This window comes from Adiantum capillus-veneris, chromosome 28 (genome assembly GCF_014529385.1).
Source record: "Adiantum capillus-veneris isolate H3 chromosome 28, ASM1452938v2, whole genome shotgun sequence".
Taxonomy (NCBI): Eukaryota; Viridiplantae; Streptophyta; class Polypodiopsida; order Polypodiales; family Pteridaceae; genus Adiantum; species Adiantum capillus-veneris.
In genome coordinates, this window is record NC_140958.1 from 138,555,154 (window position 1) to 138,575,154 (window position 20,001).

The 20,001-nt window shown below is 42.0% G+C and overlaps 1 pseudogene; it reads left to right on the top strand.

Annotated features, from left to right (window-relative positions):
* The first annotated feature begins 14,277 nt into the window (after positions 1–14,277).
* On the top strand, positions 14,278–15,037 carry LOC147421374 (uncharacterized; annotated as a pseudogene).
* Positions 15,038–20,001: the final 4,964 nt, after the last annotated feature.

A 20,001-nucleotide genomic window follows, 5' to 3' on the forward strand; every position in this document is an offset into this window, starting at 1 on the left:
CCTTTTGACCCAAATCTGCTCAATCTTTTCCAAAACTGGAATTGGGGATCTGTTTCCTTGTGTGTCCACTACTGATTTGGAGAGTTTAAAGTCAATTTGTTACTATGGTTACATGTATCACGATCCATGTTTGGAGCTCGAATTGACTTTTCTTGGTACCATCAGATTCAGCATGACTAGTAGGTCTTATGGTATCAATTTTTTTAAAAATGGACCTCTCGATTGAAAGTTAGGTCAGTTTTGTCACTTTATCAGAGTACTTGGCCGTTCAGGGCTTTGGGTTTAGTTTTTGATATCCAAATTCTCCTATGAAAAAACCACTCGACTCCTTGTCATGTCCTCTAGTCATGTCCAAAAGGCTAATATTACATTTAGGAAATTGTTAGCACTTAATCCTAGGTTGAGGGAGTTGTCTATGAAAAGCTATAGCACTTTTGGTGAAGTGTACTTGAAACAACACTCAAAACAGTCTCAGGACTAGAACACACGAACTTTGGCCTATATCTTGGTCTCCAAAAGGTATTTTCAGTTCAAACTTGAGATTTAAGATGTACTCAATTTCTCTATAAGATCATCAAGCCAAATACCCCCACTATGCTGAGGTACACGGATTGGGATCCATGTTTCTCTCTCGATTTGTTTCTCCAAATTTTCCCAATTTTGACTATGTGTAGACAAGGTCGTATACAGGCTATATACCGATTTTTATCAAACTTTAAGATTGAGGTACATGTTCAACCATATCGACACTTGATATCTTAGGAATTTGTTCTTGACTATGTCCACAAGCAGTTTTCTGTTTGTCACTTGTTTTGGTCTCTTTTGACCCAAATTTACTGATTTGTTTTAAAAACTGGACTTGGGGATCTGTTTCCTTGTGTGTGCACTACTGATCTAGAGAGTTTCAAGTCATGTTATACATGGATTGCAATCAATGTTTGGAGGCCGAATTGACTTTTCTTGGTAACATCAAACTCAACATGATTAGTAGGTCCTATGGTATCATCTTTTTTTAAAAATGGACCTCTCGATTGAAAGTTAGGTTAGTTCTATCACTTTGTCAAAGTACTTGGTAGTTCAAGGCTTTTGGTTCGGTGTTTGATATCCAAATTCTCCTATGAAAAGACCACTCGACTCCTTGTGATGTCCCCTAGCTATGGTGCAAGTTTGGTATCAGTTTGTGGCAAAGAAACATGGATCACGATGGGTACAGAGCACTAAAGGACTAGCAAGAGGACATGAGATTGCAAGATTAACAATTGGATTTTAAACTTGGCTGGGGCCATCTAGAGCATGATTTGGTGAGCGATGTTAAAAACCAAAAGGCTAACATTACATTTAGGAAACTGTTATCACTTAATCCTAGGTTGAGGGAGCTGTTTATTAAAACTAGAGCACTTTTGGTGAACTACACTTGAAACAACACTCAAAACAGTCTCAGGACCAGAATACAGGAACTTTGGCTTGTATCTTGGTCTCCAAAAGGTATTTTTAGCTCAAACTTGAGATTTAAGATGTACTCAAGTACGTCTATAAGATTATCATGTTAGATACCCTCACTATGCTAAGGTGGACGGATCCCGATCCATGTATCTCTGTCACATTTTTTTCTCCAAATTTTTCCAATTTTGACTGTGTGTAGACAAGGTCGTATGGAGGCTATATGCCAATGTTTATCATATTCTGAGGTTGAGGTACATGGATCACGAATCATGTTCAACCACATCTAGACTTGATCTCTTTGGAGTTTTTTCCTCAATATGTCCACAAGCTCAACCTCAAATCTTTTTGGATTTGCACTTGTTTTGACAGGTCAAATAGCCAACACTAGGTCTACACTGCAGTTTTCTATCTGTCACTTGTTTTGCTTCCTTTTGACCCAAATCTGCTTAATTTAAAAAAAAATTGGAATTGGGGATTGATAGCGGGAAAAAGAGCAGTGCAATCGGGTGGCCTCTGTACTCGTGTACACTCCACAAACCACGCCTCATGCAAACAAGCAAAGAAAAAAACAAAGGGGGCACCACCCTAAATTAAGAGGTTTAGGGACCTCACACATAGTGCACATAGGCAAGTGAGACTTCTGGCGTTATGATGGCATCAAAACATATGGCAAAACACATAGAAACGAAGCTTAGGGACCTTATGTAGCATATATATACACAAGACATCAACTTAACAATACAACGGCATCTGATCATACATAACAAGGATATAGAGAATCAAGCCAAGGATGACATAATCCCTTGTCAAAAACAATCAACCCAGCAAGTAGGTATGATCCTACTAGCAACACATCAATACCTTAGAGAATGATGGCGAGGATGGTGGCCATGGAGCATGAGAGAAGACTCCTTATTTAGGTTTTAGGGCTAGTAATGTAGCATACTAGAGGGAGAGAGAGAGAAGGAGAGAGAGTAGAGCTCCATCCATAGCTCCTCGTTGTGAGCAATGTCGTCATAGCTTCATTGCTTGGTGAAGTGGGTGAAGTTGTTTTGAGTGAGAGAAGGCCTCCTTATATAGGTTTCTGAGAGAGTTTAGGATTAGGGATAAACATGCTTAAATCCGCTGATTGGGGTTACTTTGTGCTTAGGGTGGTCAACAGATTGAGGTCACCTGATATGTCACCATCAAGATATTCTCTAGAGTGATGTGAGAGGGGAGGGTAAATGCTGATTTTTCTGATTGTGACACATGGGGATAAGGCCTTGACCAGCATTTAAGAGCAGGTAGGTGGCTGTTGAAACTGGAGGTTCTGCACATGTCAGGGGGGGACCTGCTGGGTCCTCCTGAATATCAAATTCTTAAAAAATCCTCAACCATGGCTTCTTTTGACATGTGTTCTTTGAAAAAATCAGCATGTCTCTTTTCAACTCAAAAGTCTTTATCCCTGTTGACTCACCTTTACCATAAGATTTTCCCTTCTTCTCCTCCTGTAACTGCATTGTTGATGCCCAATCACTTCTTCTAGTAACAGTGAACTGTTACCAACCAAATACTTATGGTGCAGTACAAAATATTTACCATGGGTAAAAAAAGTTACTGTAGGTAAAAAGTGATTTGTATTTACCATGTAGGTGAAAAATATTTACTGTAGGTAAAAAAATATTTACTGTGGTAAAAAATATTTACTGTTGGTAAAAAAAGTGAACATGGAGTATGTTGTGTTGTGAGTCCACACGAACATCCTCTTGTAAATTTCACTAGAAATTCACACCTAGAATGGGCTATTCTGTAAGATATAGGTTGTAGGCATGCATAAGAGCTCGTTCCCACGTATCTTCTGTCCATGGCACTTTTTACTCTTTGGTGCTTGTGAAGTAGATTTTTCTTCTCTTTCGAGATCCCTTGGACTAGAGTATCCTCATCTCCCCAACAACTGACTGTGCCTTTATTGCATCTTCAGAAGGGGTCTTAAAAACCATGCATCATATAGCCCTCCCCCTTAAGGTAGAGGTATTTGATGTCTCTAGCTGTAGGTTGTGCTACAATAGGGTTCTCTTGAATACTTACCCACCTGGTACCAATTGAATTTGCCATGTTACTTCTTTCTTGGATGATGCACCCTGTTTAGTCCTTTCTGATGAATAATTGTATCCATCCATGACTAACAACTGGTCTCCTAGACCCTTGAAAGCCATACCCCATCCATTGTCAATATCCGCTTTCACTGGTAGCATTCTCTTTTTTTCTTTTTTTCTTCATTTTTTTTTTGCCCAACCCCTCGTTGAGCATTCATGCTCAACCATAGTATTATTTAGGTAAAAGATGACTGTATAGAGAGAATTATATAACATAGAGCTATAGACTGTATAAGAAAAATGATAGTATAGTGGCCATATAGATAGGATAGAGATAGAGAAAAAAGCATCTGCTACTGCATCACCCTCCAGGGTCAAATGGAAAGCTCAAAGCTCCCCCACGCATGGTGTAGAATCCACCTGGATCAAAAGTAAAGCATTGCTCATTGCCATCAACCTGTAAAACATGTATATCCAAGCCTTCCTTTGCACTTGTAGGCCAATAGACAGGCCACACTTCCAGCTCTTTATAGCACGGAGCTTCGTCACCCTGCATCCATAATCCTTCGTGTCCACTATAAGCATACTTGCCATCACTTGAGAAACCTGAATCATAAGCAGCTATCCTACCATCTGCTACAGAACCCTCTATGGTATAGTCCACTTCAAGAAAACCTCGCCATTGACACAAAAATATATGTAAAGCAACCTCCAATAACACATGTATCCATAGCATCACATAACATAGCAAGACCCTGCCATTTGCCTCCACTTGCTGCATAGCCAAGCAAACCTGATCACTTTTCAAACCTGTATCCAAACCCTCTGTAAACGTCTCCACAACCATCTCTTTATACTCAGAAACATGACCTACTAGAGCTTCAACCTGTGCAAATACCGCATCACCAACAAGGTTGACGGCACCTTCCTTTAATTGGATATGGTGTTGGGTTACCGTCACTCCTTTAATGTGCTCGTAATCAGTTATAAAGAGGCCAGCATGCTTCTTTAGTACCTGCAAATAGGGTTCTCTCTCTTCTTCTAGTAGGTCCTTAGCTAGCATCTCCTCTAAGCCTGTGGCTTCTTCCTTGTTTAGAGAGTCTTGACCACCTTCTCCTTCTGGGTTTCGCAGTATTATACCCATGAATTCCAAAGAGCTAGAATCCTCCTCAGATGACTCATCCTCAGATGAAGAGCAGCTGCTTGTGCTCCATTCATCCATAGAAGTCTCCATCTCTAGGTCTTGTTGTCTACCCTGCTTCATGTCATACAAAATTTTTTGTTGCTTGCCACCTACCTTATGATTTGGTCGTAACTCAAGGGAACTTGTCTCCCAATCTTGCCTAGCTTTCATAGCCATAAGCCAAGGTCTTCCAAGGATTAACGGATATCCCTCCCCCTTAGTTGGGATCACATAAGCATCAATTGAGATTGCAACACCAAAAGCTGAAACCTTCACTCCATTAACCTTTCCCACACAAGCCACCCTTAAATTATTTGCCATCTTAGCTTGTAAGGAAGTTTGCTCGTTTACTTCCAAACCCAACCTGTGCATTAATTTCTCTGTCATAACACAAATCTCGGCTCCACCATCTACGTACACATTGGAGACTCGCTGACTCTTAATCTCTACATCAATGACTGGCACGATATCCTTCATGCCTCTTGCACTAATAGACCCAACTGACTTTGCCTTAGCCCTCCTGGTGCTGACCATCTTAGACCAGGTTCTACGCATCTTTGGGGAAAGGTGAAGGAGTTGCTGCCATGAAATCTTTGGTCCTTGCTTACTCACATCTGCTACCAGGTCGTAAGGTATGGATCCTACCCCAAGTGGAAAGTCTTATACTCCTATGTGCCTCCTTGACCTACTCTTCCTTTTCTTGTCTCCTATCACTTGGGAGGAACCCTCATTCCCTTTATCCGGCTCTGAAGCTTCCATTTCATCAGTTCTTTGTCTCCTAACTCTCTTTATTGGCATGGCAATAGCTTCCTCCATTTTTTCTTTCCCTTTATCCTTACCATTGTCAAGACTTATAACAGAGACAGCCCTGTCCTCCCCTCCTGATGGTAGTGGAGGGATCTCTGCTGGTGCTTGTGGTGGTGGAGGAGGGGGTCTCAATATTTGGATTGGTGGAGCCACGTGTGCATTTTGTCCATTTAGTGGCCTAGCTCGAGGAGGAGTGACTTGCTGGCGAGGAGGCCGTCTTTGATTACCATTTCCTTGATAGCGTCGTGGATGGGGGCAATAATACATGCCGTGACCTACCTCTCCACAGTTGTAGCAAATGTACTCACGTGCTTGCCTTTGTCCTTCTTGTCTATTTCGTTCATTTCCTGGCTAGGGAGCCCTTACACCTTGAACCAGATTGATGGACAGGCTCTCTAGTTGATTGGTGATTTGTTGAAGTAATTCTTGTTGAGAGGACTCTTGGTCTGTTGCTCGTGTCCCTGCTACTACCCTTGCCGTAGGTTGAGCTAGCGGTGGAGGCTCCATTCCCCCTTGTAGTTGAGCTTGGAATTTTAACTTCCTATCCTTCTCCCTTGCATAAGTCATAGCTTGATCAAAGGTATCTGGAAATTTACCTTTTATCTTTTCTCGAACGATGGGGTAAAGCCCTGCCAGGAAACAGTCCTTCTTTAGGCATTCTGGCGCCCTTTCTCCTTCACCTAGTGATGCACACCATTTCTCCCACAGGTTGGAAAACTTTCCTTCATAGCTTCTATAGTCATTGGGTGATGTTTGGCGTAGCTCTAAGAGCTGTCTCCATATCTCCTCTAGAGGCTCATGGCGGCGAAATTCTTCGAAGAAGGCCATCTTTAAGGACTCCCAGTCTCTTCTTTCTTCAGGTGCCAAAGTTTGATACCATAATTTTGCACCTTCTCTCAAGACCAAAGGAAAGGCCCCTAACTTAGTAGCTTTGTCATCCCTTCCCGATACCAGAAAGGCCATTTCCAAATTATCCAAAAAGTCTGGAGCAAACTCCCCAGGCTTACCATAAAAATTAGGGAAGGCCATAAGTGAGAGAGTAAACAATTACACAAACAGCTCCAATTTATTTTAAAATAGAGTATGGTAATTACAATTTGGAGCTTTAGCACAACTTAGCTCAAAATAGGATGAAGATCGACACATCAAAGGAATGGTAATAGTCTAGTAAGGGTAGAATGACAGGATGAGGAGAGCGCAAGATTTCCCCAAGTCTCTCGGCTCCAAACAATAGGGCTATTCTTTGCTGATAAAAGATTTTTCTATCAATACAAATATTCACACGGATATGACGCACAAAATGGAAAGGAAACATGCGGGGATCATCATTCTCATTATTGGCATCCATACTTACACACAAGAGCCTAGCTTAGTTGCACCACCTTGGGACCAATGAGCCTGATAAACCACAGAAGGTCAGCACCTCGGATCACTTCGACTCTTCCTGATGCATCTGTGAAGACGTAAGGCGTGATGACAACACTTTGTACAATGTTGAGCCTTTTAGCAAGCAACAATTGGATGCTATTACCATAATCAGCATGACGAATGAAAGTGACACCATTAATGTGCAGTACATCATCAACTAAGATAGTTTCCTTAGATTGAGATAACTTCTTGAAAATTAACAGCAAAGGTAGGGCAGGGAGGCTTTTCACCTGGTCTCCAAAGCACTTTGGACAATATCCAAAGTGATCTTCACGCGGACAGGAGGTTGGCTTGGGATTGGTGGTGTCTGGATTCACAAAGTGCACTGGGACTGCACTAGGTCTACACTGCAGTTTTCTATCTGTCACTTGTTTTGCTTTCTTTTGACCCAAATCTGCTTAATTTAAAAAAAAATTGGAATTGGGGATTGATAGCGGGAAAAAGAGCAGTGCAATCGGGTGGCCTCTGTACTCGTGCACACTCCACAAACCACGCCTCATGCAAACAAGCAAAGAACAAAACAAAGGGGGCTCCACCCTAAATTAAGAGGTTTAGGGACCTCACACATAGTGCACATAGGCAAGTGAGACTTCTAGCGTTATGATGGCATCAAAACATATGGCAAAACACATAGAAACGAAGCTTAGGGACCTTATGTAGCATATATATACACAAGACATCAGCTTAACAATACAACGGCATCTGATCATACATAACAAGGATATAGAGAAGCAAGCCAAGGATGGCATAATCCCTTGTCAAAAACAATCAACCCAGCAAGTAGGTATGATCCTACTAGCAACACATCAATACCTTAGAGAATGATGGCGAGGATGGTGGCCATGGAGCATGAGAGAAGACTCCTTATTTAGGTTTTAGGGCTAGTAATGTAGCATACGAGAGGGAGAGAGGGAGAGGGAGAGAGAGTAGAGCTCCATCCATAGCTCTTCGTTGTGAGCAATGTCGTCATAGCTTCATTGCTTGGTGAAGTGGGTGAAGTGTTTTGTTTTGAGTGAGAGAAGGCCTTCTTATATAGGTTTTTGAGAGGGTTTAGGATTAGGGATAAACATGCTTAAATCCGCTGATTGGGTTACTTTTTGCTTAGGGTGGTCAACAGATTGAGGTCACCTGATATGTCACCATCAAGATATTCTCTAGAGTGATGTGAGAGGGGAGGGTAAATGCTGATTTTTCTGATTGTGACACATGGGGATAAGGCCTTGACCAACATTTAAGAGCAGGTAGGTGGCTGTTGAAACTGGAGGTTCTGCACATGTCAGGGGGGGACCTGCTGGGTCCTCCTGAATATCAAATTCTCAAAAAAATCCTCAACCATGGCTTCTTTTGACATGTGTTCTTTGAAAAAATCAGCATGTCTCTTTTCAACTCAAAAGTCTTTATCCCTGTCGACTCACCTTTACCATAAGATTTTCCCTTCTTCTCCTCCTGTAACTGCATTGTTGATGCCCAATCACTTCTTCTAGTAATAGTGAACTATTACCTACCAAATACTTATGGTGCAGAAATTTTTTTTTACCATGGGTAAAAAAAGTTACTGTAGGTAAAAAGTGATTTGTATTTACCATGTAGGTGAAAAATATTTACTGTAGGTAAAAAATATTTACTGTGGTAAAAAAATATTTACTGTTGATAAAAAAAGTGAAAACGGAGTATGCTGTGTTGTGAGTCCACACGAACATACTCGTGTAAATTTCACTAGAAATTCACACCTAGAATGGGCTATTCTGTAAGATATAGGTTGTAGGCATGCATAAGAGCTCGTTCCCACGTATCTTCTGTCCATGGCACTTTTTACTCTTTGGTGCTTGTGAAGTAGATTTTTCTTCTCTTTCGAGATCCCTTGGACTAGAGTATCCTCATCTCCCCAACAACTGACTGTGCCTTTATTACATCTTCAGAAGGGGTCCTAAAAACCATGCATCAGGGATCTCTTTCCTTGTGTGTGCACTACTGATTTGGAGAGTTTCAAGTCAAGTTGTCACTATGGGTACATGGATGAGGATCCATGTTTGGAGCGCAAATGGAATTTTCTTAGTACCATCTGATTGAGCATGACTAGTAGGTCCCATGGTATCATTTTCTTTGAAAATGGACCTCTGGATTGAGAGTTAAGTCAGTTCTGTCACTTTGTCAAGTACTTGACCATTCATGGCTTTTGGTTTAGTGTTTGATATCCAAATTCTCACATGAAAAAACCACTCGACTCCTTGTCATGTCCTCTAGTTATGGTGCAAGTTGGGTATCAGTGTGTGACAAAGGAACATGGTTCACGAGGGTAGAGAGCAACCAAAGACTAAAAAGAGGAGATGACACTACAAGATTAACCATTGGATTTTCAACTTGGGTGGGGCCATCTAGAGTAAGATTTGGTGAGTGATTTTAAAAACTACAAAGCTAACATTACATTTAGGAAACTTTAAGCACTTAATCCTAGGTTGAGGGAGTTGTCTATGAAAAGCTAGAGCACATTTTGTGAACTGCACTTGAAACAACACCCAAAACAGTCTTAGGACCATAACACACGAACTTTGGCCTATATCTTGGTCTCTAAAAGGTATTTTTAGCTCAAACTTGAAATTTAAGATGTACTGAAGTCTGTCTATAAGATCATCAAGTCAGATACCCCCACTATGCTGAGGTACACGGATCAGGATCCATGTTTCTCTGTCAAAACATTTTCTCCAAATTTTTCCAATTTTGATTGTGTGTAGTCAAGTTCATATGCAGGATATATACCAGTTTTTATCAATTTTTGAGATTGAGGTACATGTTCAACCACATCTAGACTTGATCCCTTAGGAATTTGTTCTTGACGATGTTCACAAGCTAAATCTCAAATCTTTTTTGATTTGGATCTATTTTGACAGGTCAAAAAGCCAACACTAGGTCTGCACTGCGGTTTTCTGTCTGTCACTTATTTTCCGCCCTTATTTAAAAAAATGGACTTGGGGATCTGTTTCCTTATGTGTGCACCAATGACCTGGAGAGTTTCAAGTCAAGATGTACATGGATTCCAGTCCATGTTTTTAGCCCAAATTAACTTTTCTTAGTAACATTAAATTCAACATGATTAGTAGGTCCTATGGTATCAATTTTTTTGAAAATGGACATCTCCATTGAGAGTTAGGTTAGTTCTATCACTTTGTCAGGGTACTTGGCAATTTAGGGCTTTTGGTTTGGTTTTTGATATCCAAATTCTCCTATGAAAAGACCCCGAGACTCCTTGTCATGTCCTCTAACTATGGTGCAACTTTGGTATCAGTCTGTGACAAAGGAACATGGATCATGAGGATAGAGAGCAACCAAAGGCTAGCAAGAGGAGATGCGACTGCAAGATTAACCATTGGATTTTCAACTTGGGTGGGGCCATGTAGAGTATGATTTGATGAGTGATGTTAAAAACCAGAAGGATAACATTACATTGAGGAAACTGTTAGCACTTAATTGTAGGTTGAGGGAGTTGTCTATCAAAAGCTAGAGCACTTTTTTGTGATTTGCACTAGAAACACCACTCAAAATAGTCTCACGACCAGAACACGGGAAGTTTGGCTTGTATCTTCTTCACCAAAAGGTATTCTTAGCTCAATCTTGAGATTTGAGATGTACTCAAGTATGTCTACAAGATCATCAAGTCGGATAATTCCACTATGCTGAGGTACATGGATTGCGATCCATGTTCCTCTATGAAAATTTTCATCCAATTTTCCCAATTTTGATTGTGTGTAGACAAGCTCATATGCAGGCTATATACCAATTTTTATCAAATTCTGACTTTGAGGTGCATGGATCGCGATCCGTGTTCAACCATATCTCGACTTGATCTCTTAGGAGTTTGTTCTTGACTACAAGCTAAATCCCAAATATTTTTGGATTTGGACTTGTTTTGACATGTCAAATAGCCAGAACTAGGTCTGCACTGTGGTTTTTTGGCTACAACTTGTTTTGCTCCCTTTTGACCAAAATTTGCTCAATTTTTTTTCAAAACTCGAGTTGGGGATGTGTTTCCTTGTGTGTGCACTACTCATCTGAAGAGTTTCAAGTCAAGTTGTCACTATGGGTATATGGATCGCGATCCATGTTTGGAGCCCAAATTGACTCATCTTGGTACCATCAGAATGAACATGATTAGTTATGGTATCAATTTTTTAGAAAATGGACCTGTGGATTGAAAGTCAAGGCAGTTTTGTCACTTTCTCAGAGTACTTGGCAGTTCAAGGCTTTTGGTTTGCTTTTTGATATCCAAATTCTCCTATGAAAATCCCACTCGACTCCTTGTAATGTCCTTTAGCTATGGTGCAAGTTTGATATCAATGTGTGACAAAGGAACATGGATCGCGAAGGTAGAGAGCATCCCAAGACTAGCAAGAGGAGACGAGACTACAAGATTAACCATTGGATTTCAACTTGCGTGGGGCCATCTAGAGTATGATTTGGTGAGTGATGTTAAAAATCAAAAGGCCAACATTACATTTAGGAAACTGTGGGCACTTAATCCTGGGTTGAGGGAGTTGTCTATTAAAAGTAAGAGCCCTTTTTGTGAACTGCACTTGAAACTGCATGTTGCATTTTTTTCCGAGAGCGAGTGCTATCTTTATATCCCCGCATCATTGCACCATGGCATGCAAACGAATTTTTGTCACCGCTACTGTGTTGCACTTGTTTGCATCAGCATTATCACTGTCAATATCGTGATTGTTTGAGATGCCGTGCTTAAGCCTCGTCGAGGAAGGTCGGTGATTTTTGTAGTGCTCGAGAAACTCAAAGTTTACAACAGGAGCGCAATTGATGGTCGCGACAAGGATCAACCAGAAATACTAAAAGGAAGCTTGTAATGTACATTTTAATTTCATGTGCTCATTCCATTTACAAGGTTATAAGGTTGGAGTTTTTAGAGCAGGCATAATAACAAAATAAAGTAAAATGAAGGGATGCCTTTTGGGGGTTCGTGTCTGCTCGTGAGAGAGAAGAGGTAGATGGGGTTCCATTTGAGAGGGCCGGCTGCTAGGGAAGCAAGATGTGAGCATTTGTGAGAGTTTCTTGAGAGCATACATTGTTTACTGTGTGTCTGTATTTTCCTGTTGCAAACCAAGCCAAAGCAAAGGGGGAGTCGAGGGCTCGGCCCTGTTGAAATCTAGAGCAAGGGGAAAGAGAAAGAGAGAGTCTGTCTCTCTGAGTTATTCGAAGAGAGAAAGAGAACCTCTCTGAGTTATTCGAAGAGAGAGAGAGAGAACCTCTCTGAGTGAAATCGAAGAGAGAGAGGGAGTTTCTCCCTGTGGGCTTGCTGCCGAGAGCAAGGGGAAAGAGAAAGAGAGAGTTTATCTCTGCAGTAATTCGAAGAGAGAGAGAGAGAGTGAGCCTTCACGTTGTGGGCTTGCTGCCGAGAACCAGAGAGAGAGAGAGGGGCTCAGCCCTGCTGTGTGTGAGGAATTTGAAGAGAGAGAGAAGGAGCGAGCCCTTACCTCTGCAGAAAGTCGACGAAGAGAGAGAAGGAGAGAGCGAGCCCTCACGCTGTGTGCTACCGAGGGTCGGAGAGGGGCTCAGCCCTGCTGTGTGTGAGGAAGTTGAAGAGAGAGAGAAGAGCGAGCCCTTACCTCTGCAGAAAGTCAACGAAGAGAGAGAGAGAGCGCTCTCTGTTTTATTGAGTTAATTTGTTATAAAAAGAGGCCCAATACTTGATAATTAAACCCCCTCCAAGGGAGGGTCCCCACACAAGAGAGAGATAGTCTTTGAACGGGTTTAAAAGAGAAAAAAAAAGTGTGATTAAAGAAGAGAGAAGGCTTTGCACTGAGCACAAACAGGCTTGAGTCCGAGAGAGAGAGAGAGAGAGAGAGAGAGAGAGAAAGAGAGAGAGATAAGTTCTCTCAGTGTTGGGTCCGAGAGGAAGAGAGAGAAGTTGAGAGAGAGAGTGAAAGCGCCAAAAGCGTGAGTGAGAGAGAGCGAAATTGCATCTAAATTAAAGGGGAGAGAGTGGCTTACCGTCAAACGGTGAGAGGTGCTCTCCCACTATTTTTTATTTCACTCGCAGATTTCAAGCCATTAAAGTGAAGACCTCTTGCTTAGCTATTTGCACACTTCACGCACTGTCATTCTCATATAGCCACTCGTAGCAAACCTCCGTGAAAAGTTGTAATTGAACAAAAATAGTGAGTCTTTGTAAGATTTAATCCTCGAGGGTAGTAAGAATCACTCTGAATCTCGGCACCGAGTTTCGACTTTCGACGCAACGATTTCAAAGATCCATCTTGGTATAAAAACAAAGCAAATATTTTTAAAAGCGATTTACGTTCAGACATCATAATATAGACACAATTTGTGTATATTCCCATTGTGTCAGTTCGCAAGCATTCACTATAACATTTTGTTACAAATCTTCACCATCTTTGTACCTGTGTCGTGTTTGTTATTTGCAAGTGTCTCTATATTCCAACCACTCTAGCGCTCCTTGGCAGGGGACATTTAGCACAATATTTTATCTTGAAGTTCCCTCCATCTTTCTCATTGGGTTTTGGGGGAGCTCATATTGCACATATCATATATCTTTGTTGGGTATCTGGGGGGGGTTTTCTTGTGTCTTTTTCCTGTTCGCCTTGTCCATACACATATTTACCAGATAGTGGCACGCCTGGTGGGACCTTGACTTAGTCGAGGTTCTGCGACACGAACCTACTTGGAAGGGGACGTATGCACACTGATAAAGAGTGGCGAGAACATCTTAGGGAGAGTGAGTGAGCTAAGAGATATCATAGGAGGGAAAAGGAAAAAGCATTACAAGGGAATTCTAGCCCCGCAACTCCTTCACAACAACAGATTCCAAAAGTATCAACTCCACCAGGGAAAGGTCCGTCGGGTACCTCATTTTCCGTCCATATTCCCATCATGGACCAACCCTTTGCAATCCAGTCACCCCTAGTGTTACCAGCTAATCTCGCTCGCCCTGATGCACCGCTCATCCCACTCCCGACATTTCATGGGTCGCCCTTGGAAGATCCTGCTGCCCATGTAAACAATTTTAAAATTGCTTGTTTGACATCAAATATTGTCGAGGAGGGACATGTAATGACTTATTTTAGCACCACACTAAAAGGAGAAGCTTCGAATTGGTTTTCCAAGCAGCAAGTAAATTCTATTCCTAGTTTTGTCGATTTTAAGAAAAAATTCGTAGCTGCTTTTCGCAAACCTCCAAATTTTTTTTCATTTTTTGAGCAGTTACGCTCCTTTAAGCAAAATTATCCGCATGAAAGCATCGAGCAAGCCGCCAGGTTCAAGAATTTTCTCGACCATTATACTCCCACTTTTAACATTGATCCGCTTACCATCATGGAATCATTTCTTAGTGGATTGCATCCTAGTATTCAAAGTTTAGTGAGAGCTCAGGCTCTACAAGATTTAAATACTGCTATCACGTCTGCTATTAATGTGGAGAGTTCCTACAAGTGCGCTTATGAACCAAAACTAGTTGCGACACCATGTCCATCGTATTACCCATGGCTAGCACCACACTCTCTACCCATGTCCACTCCGAGTTTATCTTTACCAGCCCCATCTTATGTACCCCAATTACAATCGACACCACCTCTACAATTACCACCTCTTACCCCACTCCAACTTCAAGCTACACCATCGTCTCTTTCACTCGTAGCACCCACAAATGTTATAGAAACTTCCTCTTCATCCACCTCTCCACATCTCCCAACACCAGTTTCTCACGCTCCCCAACCTTTTGTGACTTATCCTCAATCTACTTCTAGCACTGCACCTTCCATGCATCACATGGGTGGGGATGGTTATGAGAGAACTGCATCTAGTATTGGGGACTTGAAAGACATGATGACTAATTACATGAACCAGCTAAATGAAAACATGAAAGCTGTGACTCTAGATGTGAACTTTTTGAAGCGCCAACAAAATTTGTTGTCCGCTCGCCGCCTTGAGCCTAATCCCACTAAGATTGTGTGTCGTGCTTGTGGCATACCCAGCCATCTCTCCAAAGACTGTCCCACAGTCATTTGCACTTATGAGCGATGTTTGGGAAAGGGACATATTGAAGAAAATTGCTATATCAAGATGCGCCACATGATGAATAACAATTCTACAATAACACTACCAGGCCCCATGAACCATAGTAGCGGGAATGAGAGGCCCCCAAGCCCTAGTTGGACACTTTTACAAAGAGGGTCTCCTAGTTCTCCAACCATGGCTTCTTCTAGTTTGGCACCCACAACAACCAATAATCCATCAGTTAATATGATTGAATCTGTTGCATTGCCTGTACATGCCATTACACGAAAGGGAAAAGAGAAAATTGTTGAGGAGGAGAGAGACCCTACACCCGATGTTGCTACCCTCCCACCCACCCGTGTAGCTGTTCATGTTCCCAACCCTTTGCCCCAACCTCATCATGTTCGTATTCACCCTACCCCATGTAAGTTATTCCCTCCTATACCTTCTTTCGACCTTGTTGCTGCTCTTAATCGAGTGGAGTTTACCATGTCCCTACCACAATACCTTCTCACTTCTCCTTCTAGCCGTGCCCTTTTGAGAAGGTACTGCAGAGATTTGGGTTCTTCAAAGAGGGTGAGTCCTATTCTTCCTACTGTTCAGAAGGTGGATTCCCTTCTAGCTGAGCGAGAGTGTCCCCGAGTGGAGTGCATGATCCACCAACTTGTGATCCCACATACTATAGTTGATGGTGGGTCGGGCGTCAATGTTTTGAGTTACACAACCTTTTCCAAGCTTGGGTTATCTTTTAATGGGGTTCCCGTTACTGGGTTACGCATGAGAGATCACTGTTCTGTGAGTGCTGAGGGTTTCATCCAGGGTTTGCCCATTACTGTGGTAGGCCAAACTGTGGAGATTGATTGTTATGTTTTGCGGCTTAGTCCGGGACCTGGGCAGTACTAGCTTTTTTTGGGGAGACTTTGGATATGGTAGACCGATTGCGTCATTGATATCCCTAGAGGACAGTTGTTGTTGGGTCGGGGATCTTCACGGATAGTTCTGCCAACTTACCCTTCTTCTATTACGAGTCCTGGGGTTACTTCAGAAATTGAGAGTGATGCTGATGATGACTGCAGTTCTACTTCTTCTTGTACACCTAGTTCTTATTTTATTTACCTTGATGCTATTGAGATTACCCTTGATGAAAATGTGGAGACTCCACCTCTGGCTAGAGAGGAAGACACTATGAGGGTTCCTATAAAAGGGGAGGACAAAGTGGTGCTTTTGGGCGCTTCTTTACAGTCACCATTAAGAGAGGAGGTTATTTGTTTATGTCAGGAGTACCATGACATTTTTTCATGGGATTACACGGAGTTGAAAGGTTTCCCACCCGAGTAAGTTGTGCATCGCATCCCACTTAAGCCTGGTGCTAATCCTATACGTCAACGTCAACGTCGATTATCGGAGCATTATAGAGAAGGGGTTTATATGGAGATAAAAAAACTTTTAGAGGCTGGGTAAATCTTTCCCGTGGATAACACTGAGTGGGTTTCCCCTATTGTTTTTGTACCTAAGAAAAACAAACAGCTTCGTATATGTGTTGATTATAAACAACTTAATAAGGCTACTATCAAAGACTACTACCCTTTGCCTTTTATTGATCAGATTTTAGATGCTTTAGCTGGGAGGGAGATTTATGGATTTATGGATGGGTTCTCAGGATACAACCAGATGGCTGTAGCTGATGAAGATAAGCTTAAAACCACTTTTACCACCATCTTTGGGACACTTGCATATCATGTCATGCCATTTGGGTTATGCAATGCTGGGGCATCTTATCAAAAGTATAAGCATGAGAGTTTTCATGATGACCTTATAGACATTCTCAAAATATTTATGGACGACATAGGCGTGGGGACCACTCGAGCGAACTTTCTTAAAGCCCTCCACTATGTGTTTCAACAGTGTCGAGAGAAGTCCATTGCATTGAATGCTCACAAGTGTGTGTTTGGAGTTTCATATGGCATTTTATTGGGACACCTTATTAGTGCACATGGGATAGCTATGGACCCTACAAAGGTTGACGCCCTCCTTGCATTTCTTGCACCTACCACTGTTCATCAGGCTAGGGGTTTTCTTGGGGCTGCTAAGCATTATAACCGCTTTATTAAAGATATGGCTCATCTTATTTTACCACTACATACCCTTTTGAGGGTTGAGCAAAAGTTTATTTGGGGGACACCTCAAGAGACCTCTTTTTCTTCCCTTAAAAGTGCATTTACTAAGGCCCCTATTCTTAAGCCACCAGATGCTTCCAAACCTTTTCATTATTTTCCGCTTGCTCACATTCATTTTTATCTAGTTGTGTCATAATAATCAATATCTAATTCTCCTAAATGATTTTCTCATATTAAACTGATCATTTAATGTGGGGAAGTGCCAGGGGAGAAAAAGCTAGAATATTGGTTAAGCTAGCAGACCGGCCACAGTAGGGATCCAAAGGAGGGAAAATAGGGATCTAAAGGGGGGGCCATCTTCAAAAGAGCCATGTGCAACAATGGGCTAAAAAGACCCTAAGGTTCAGCCCATTAAGACTTCCAAAATGCTAAGGTTCCAAAATTCAAAGGTTGTGTCCAAAGGGTTAAAGCTTAGGGGGGAATTGGATGCTTTGTGTGCTCTCCAAAGTCAATGCACATCCCTACATGGGATGGGGCGAGCCCTTCTTCCAGGGGATGAGAGAGAAAGCCACACACACACACACACACACAAGCCCCTTTACACAAAGGGAATTAGGGACACATGTCAGCTCCCTAGCCCAGATGCCCACAAGGTGTGCCCAATTCCTATTGGATGACCCTTGAAGTGGAACAATGAGAATTAAGCTAGATTAAATCTAGTTTAATTAATTTAAAAACATTTAATAAAAGAAACCAATAAGAATTAAGTCTCCTAGAAGACTATTCAGCAGTCTCCCAAAGGGTCCAATGAGCATTCAGGGGCCCCATGGCTTGCCTGATTCCTATTGGCTAGGAGGCAAAGGGGTCCAATGAGAGTTTAGTTTAATTATTTAATTACCTAAAGCTCTCACAAAAGGGAAAAGGGGGACACATGTCAGAAGGCTATCACTTATGCTGCTTAATTGTGATTGGCTTGACTTGGGGAGGGCCAATGAGGCTGCAGGAAGAGCAAATAGCAAGGGGGCTTGCCCAAGAGAGAGAGGGGGATGATTTTTTCAAGGCATTATCACACAGACACTCACACAATCTCATGTGTGAAGAAAGAGAAGACTATCTCTTCCCAAGCTTTAATGGAGAACTCATCACCTACTCCAAGCTTGTGAGATAGAAGCCTACATCAACACTCTCTTGGCATGTGGATGCAAATCCAACCAAGAGCCAAGATTCAATGCATGCTCATCTCTTCTACCAAGCTAATTACTAAGCTAAGCTATGCTAATATGAGTGATTATGTGAGGAGATGTACATCTTTCTCGTAAGATACTCCTTCTTCCTCTCAATCTACTCTCATACCCTGCTAGCTCTCACCATCTTCGAAGGTGTGTGAGGTCTTGGGTCTGAGAACGGGGATAATTCAAGTTGTGTTTGCTAAGTGTTTTGCTTAGTGCATGAAGCTTTCATCTTCATTGCACTAGCTAGTCTTGAAGGAACACAAAGAATTGTATTGTACAATGTCTCTCTTGATGGGAGAAACCATAATACAAAGCCTTTTGGAGGGGGGACCAACTCCATGCAAATCCGGTCCTCAACTGTTGTCAATAGCTTAATTTCTCTCTCTTTTGAAAGTATTGTTGATGCTATCTAACTAGGTGTTATGCTTTTTGTTGCTCTCTCTACCCAAGCACTCTTGTAATTCTCATTAGGAATCTATTCTAATGAAATGCCCACTATGTTCATGCTAATTTCCGCTACACACAAGTTATTAGGCCATTAAATGTTACATTGGTATTAGAGCACAAGGTTTCTCTTTTCTTGCTCAAGAAGGGAGGTCCTCAAGATAGCTATAAATGGTTGGTATTATTAATTGCATGTGAGTAAGTAGAATAGGGATTTTTCAGCCTTGCAGTGCGCCTGCCTTCGTGCAGTTAACGGGGCATCACCGTTGAGAGCTATGGTCTTAATAGTGGAGTCCTATGGGGATTGCCTACGGCTTAACCACTATTGAGCTATTAGAAGCTTGACAGGAGCCGGTCGTGTCTTGGTGTCGAAAGACCCTCTCTTCTACTTCTTGCAATTAATGGTATTTGAGCCGTGGGTACAGTAGCTTGAGTGCTTTTTCTAGAGGGGTAAAGAGGAGTAGCAACTAGGGCTTAAAGTTCCAAAGTACACCTAAAAAGTTTACACCTAAAAGTCGTTAGAATGGCTGACAATAGTAAAGAGAGTGAAATTAATGTTGATAAATTTGATTTTGCTCATGAGCAAGCTACTAATGATGCTTTAATGCTTGTTAACTATCCTGTTTCTAGGCTTCAACAAGCCATGGTCAATTCATCTCTCCAAAGTGAAGTGCAACGGTAGCTCCGTGCTCACGGGATTCTTCAAGCTAATCACCATGACGAGAGAACACCTAGGAAGCCTCCTTGTGAGACTCCCAAAAGAGGTCTCTCTCTGATTCGGGAAGAAGAAGAGAATCCTTATGAAGGGCTCAAGAATTTACTTCTTGATGATGCATCTCCTTCCCAAAGGAGAACTCAAGAGACTCCACCGAAGGAACGAGAAAGAAGCGAGTCTCCCGCCACCTCGGTGGAGATGGCTCCACGAAGACGGTGGGCTAAACGCTCTCCATCACCACCAAAGCGGAGAAGACCATTGTATTCTTCTCCTCACCACAATTCAAAGAGGGATGATAAAAAGCAAGAGAAGAAAAAGGTGAGAAAGAGGACACCCTCTTCTCCATCTTCTTCATCCTCTTCCTCTTATGAAAGCTATGGTGAAGACGACAAAGATCAAGACAAGAAAAAGGCGAGAAAGAGGTCACCCTCTTCTCCACCTTCTTCAAATTCTTCACCTTCTGAAGAAAGTGATGGTGCAACCTTTGAACCATCAAAAAGAAGAGGCCATAGGAAATCCTATGCCGCATGGAAGA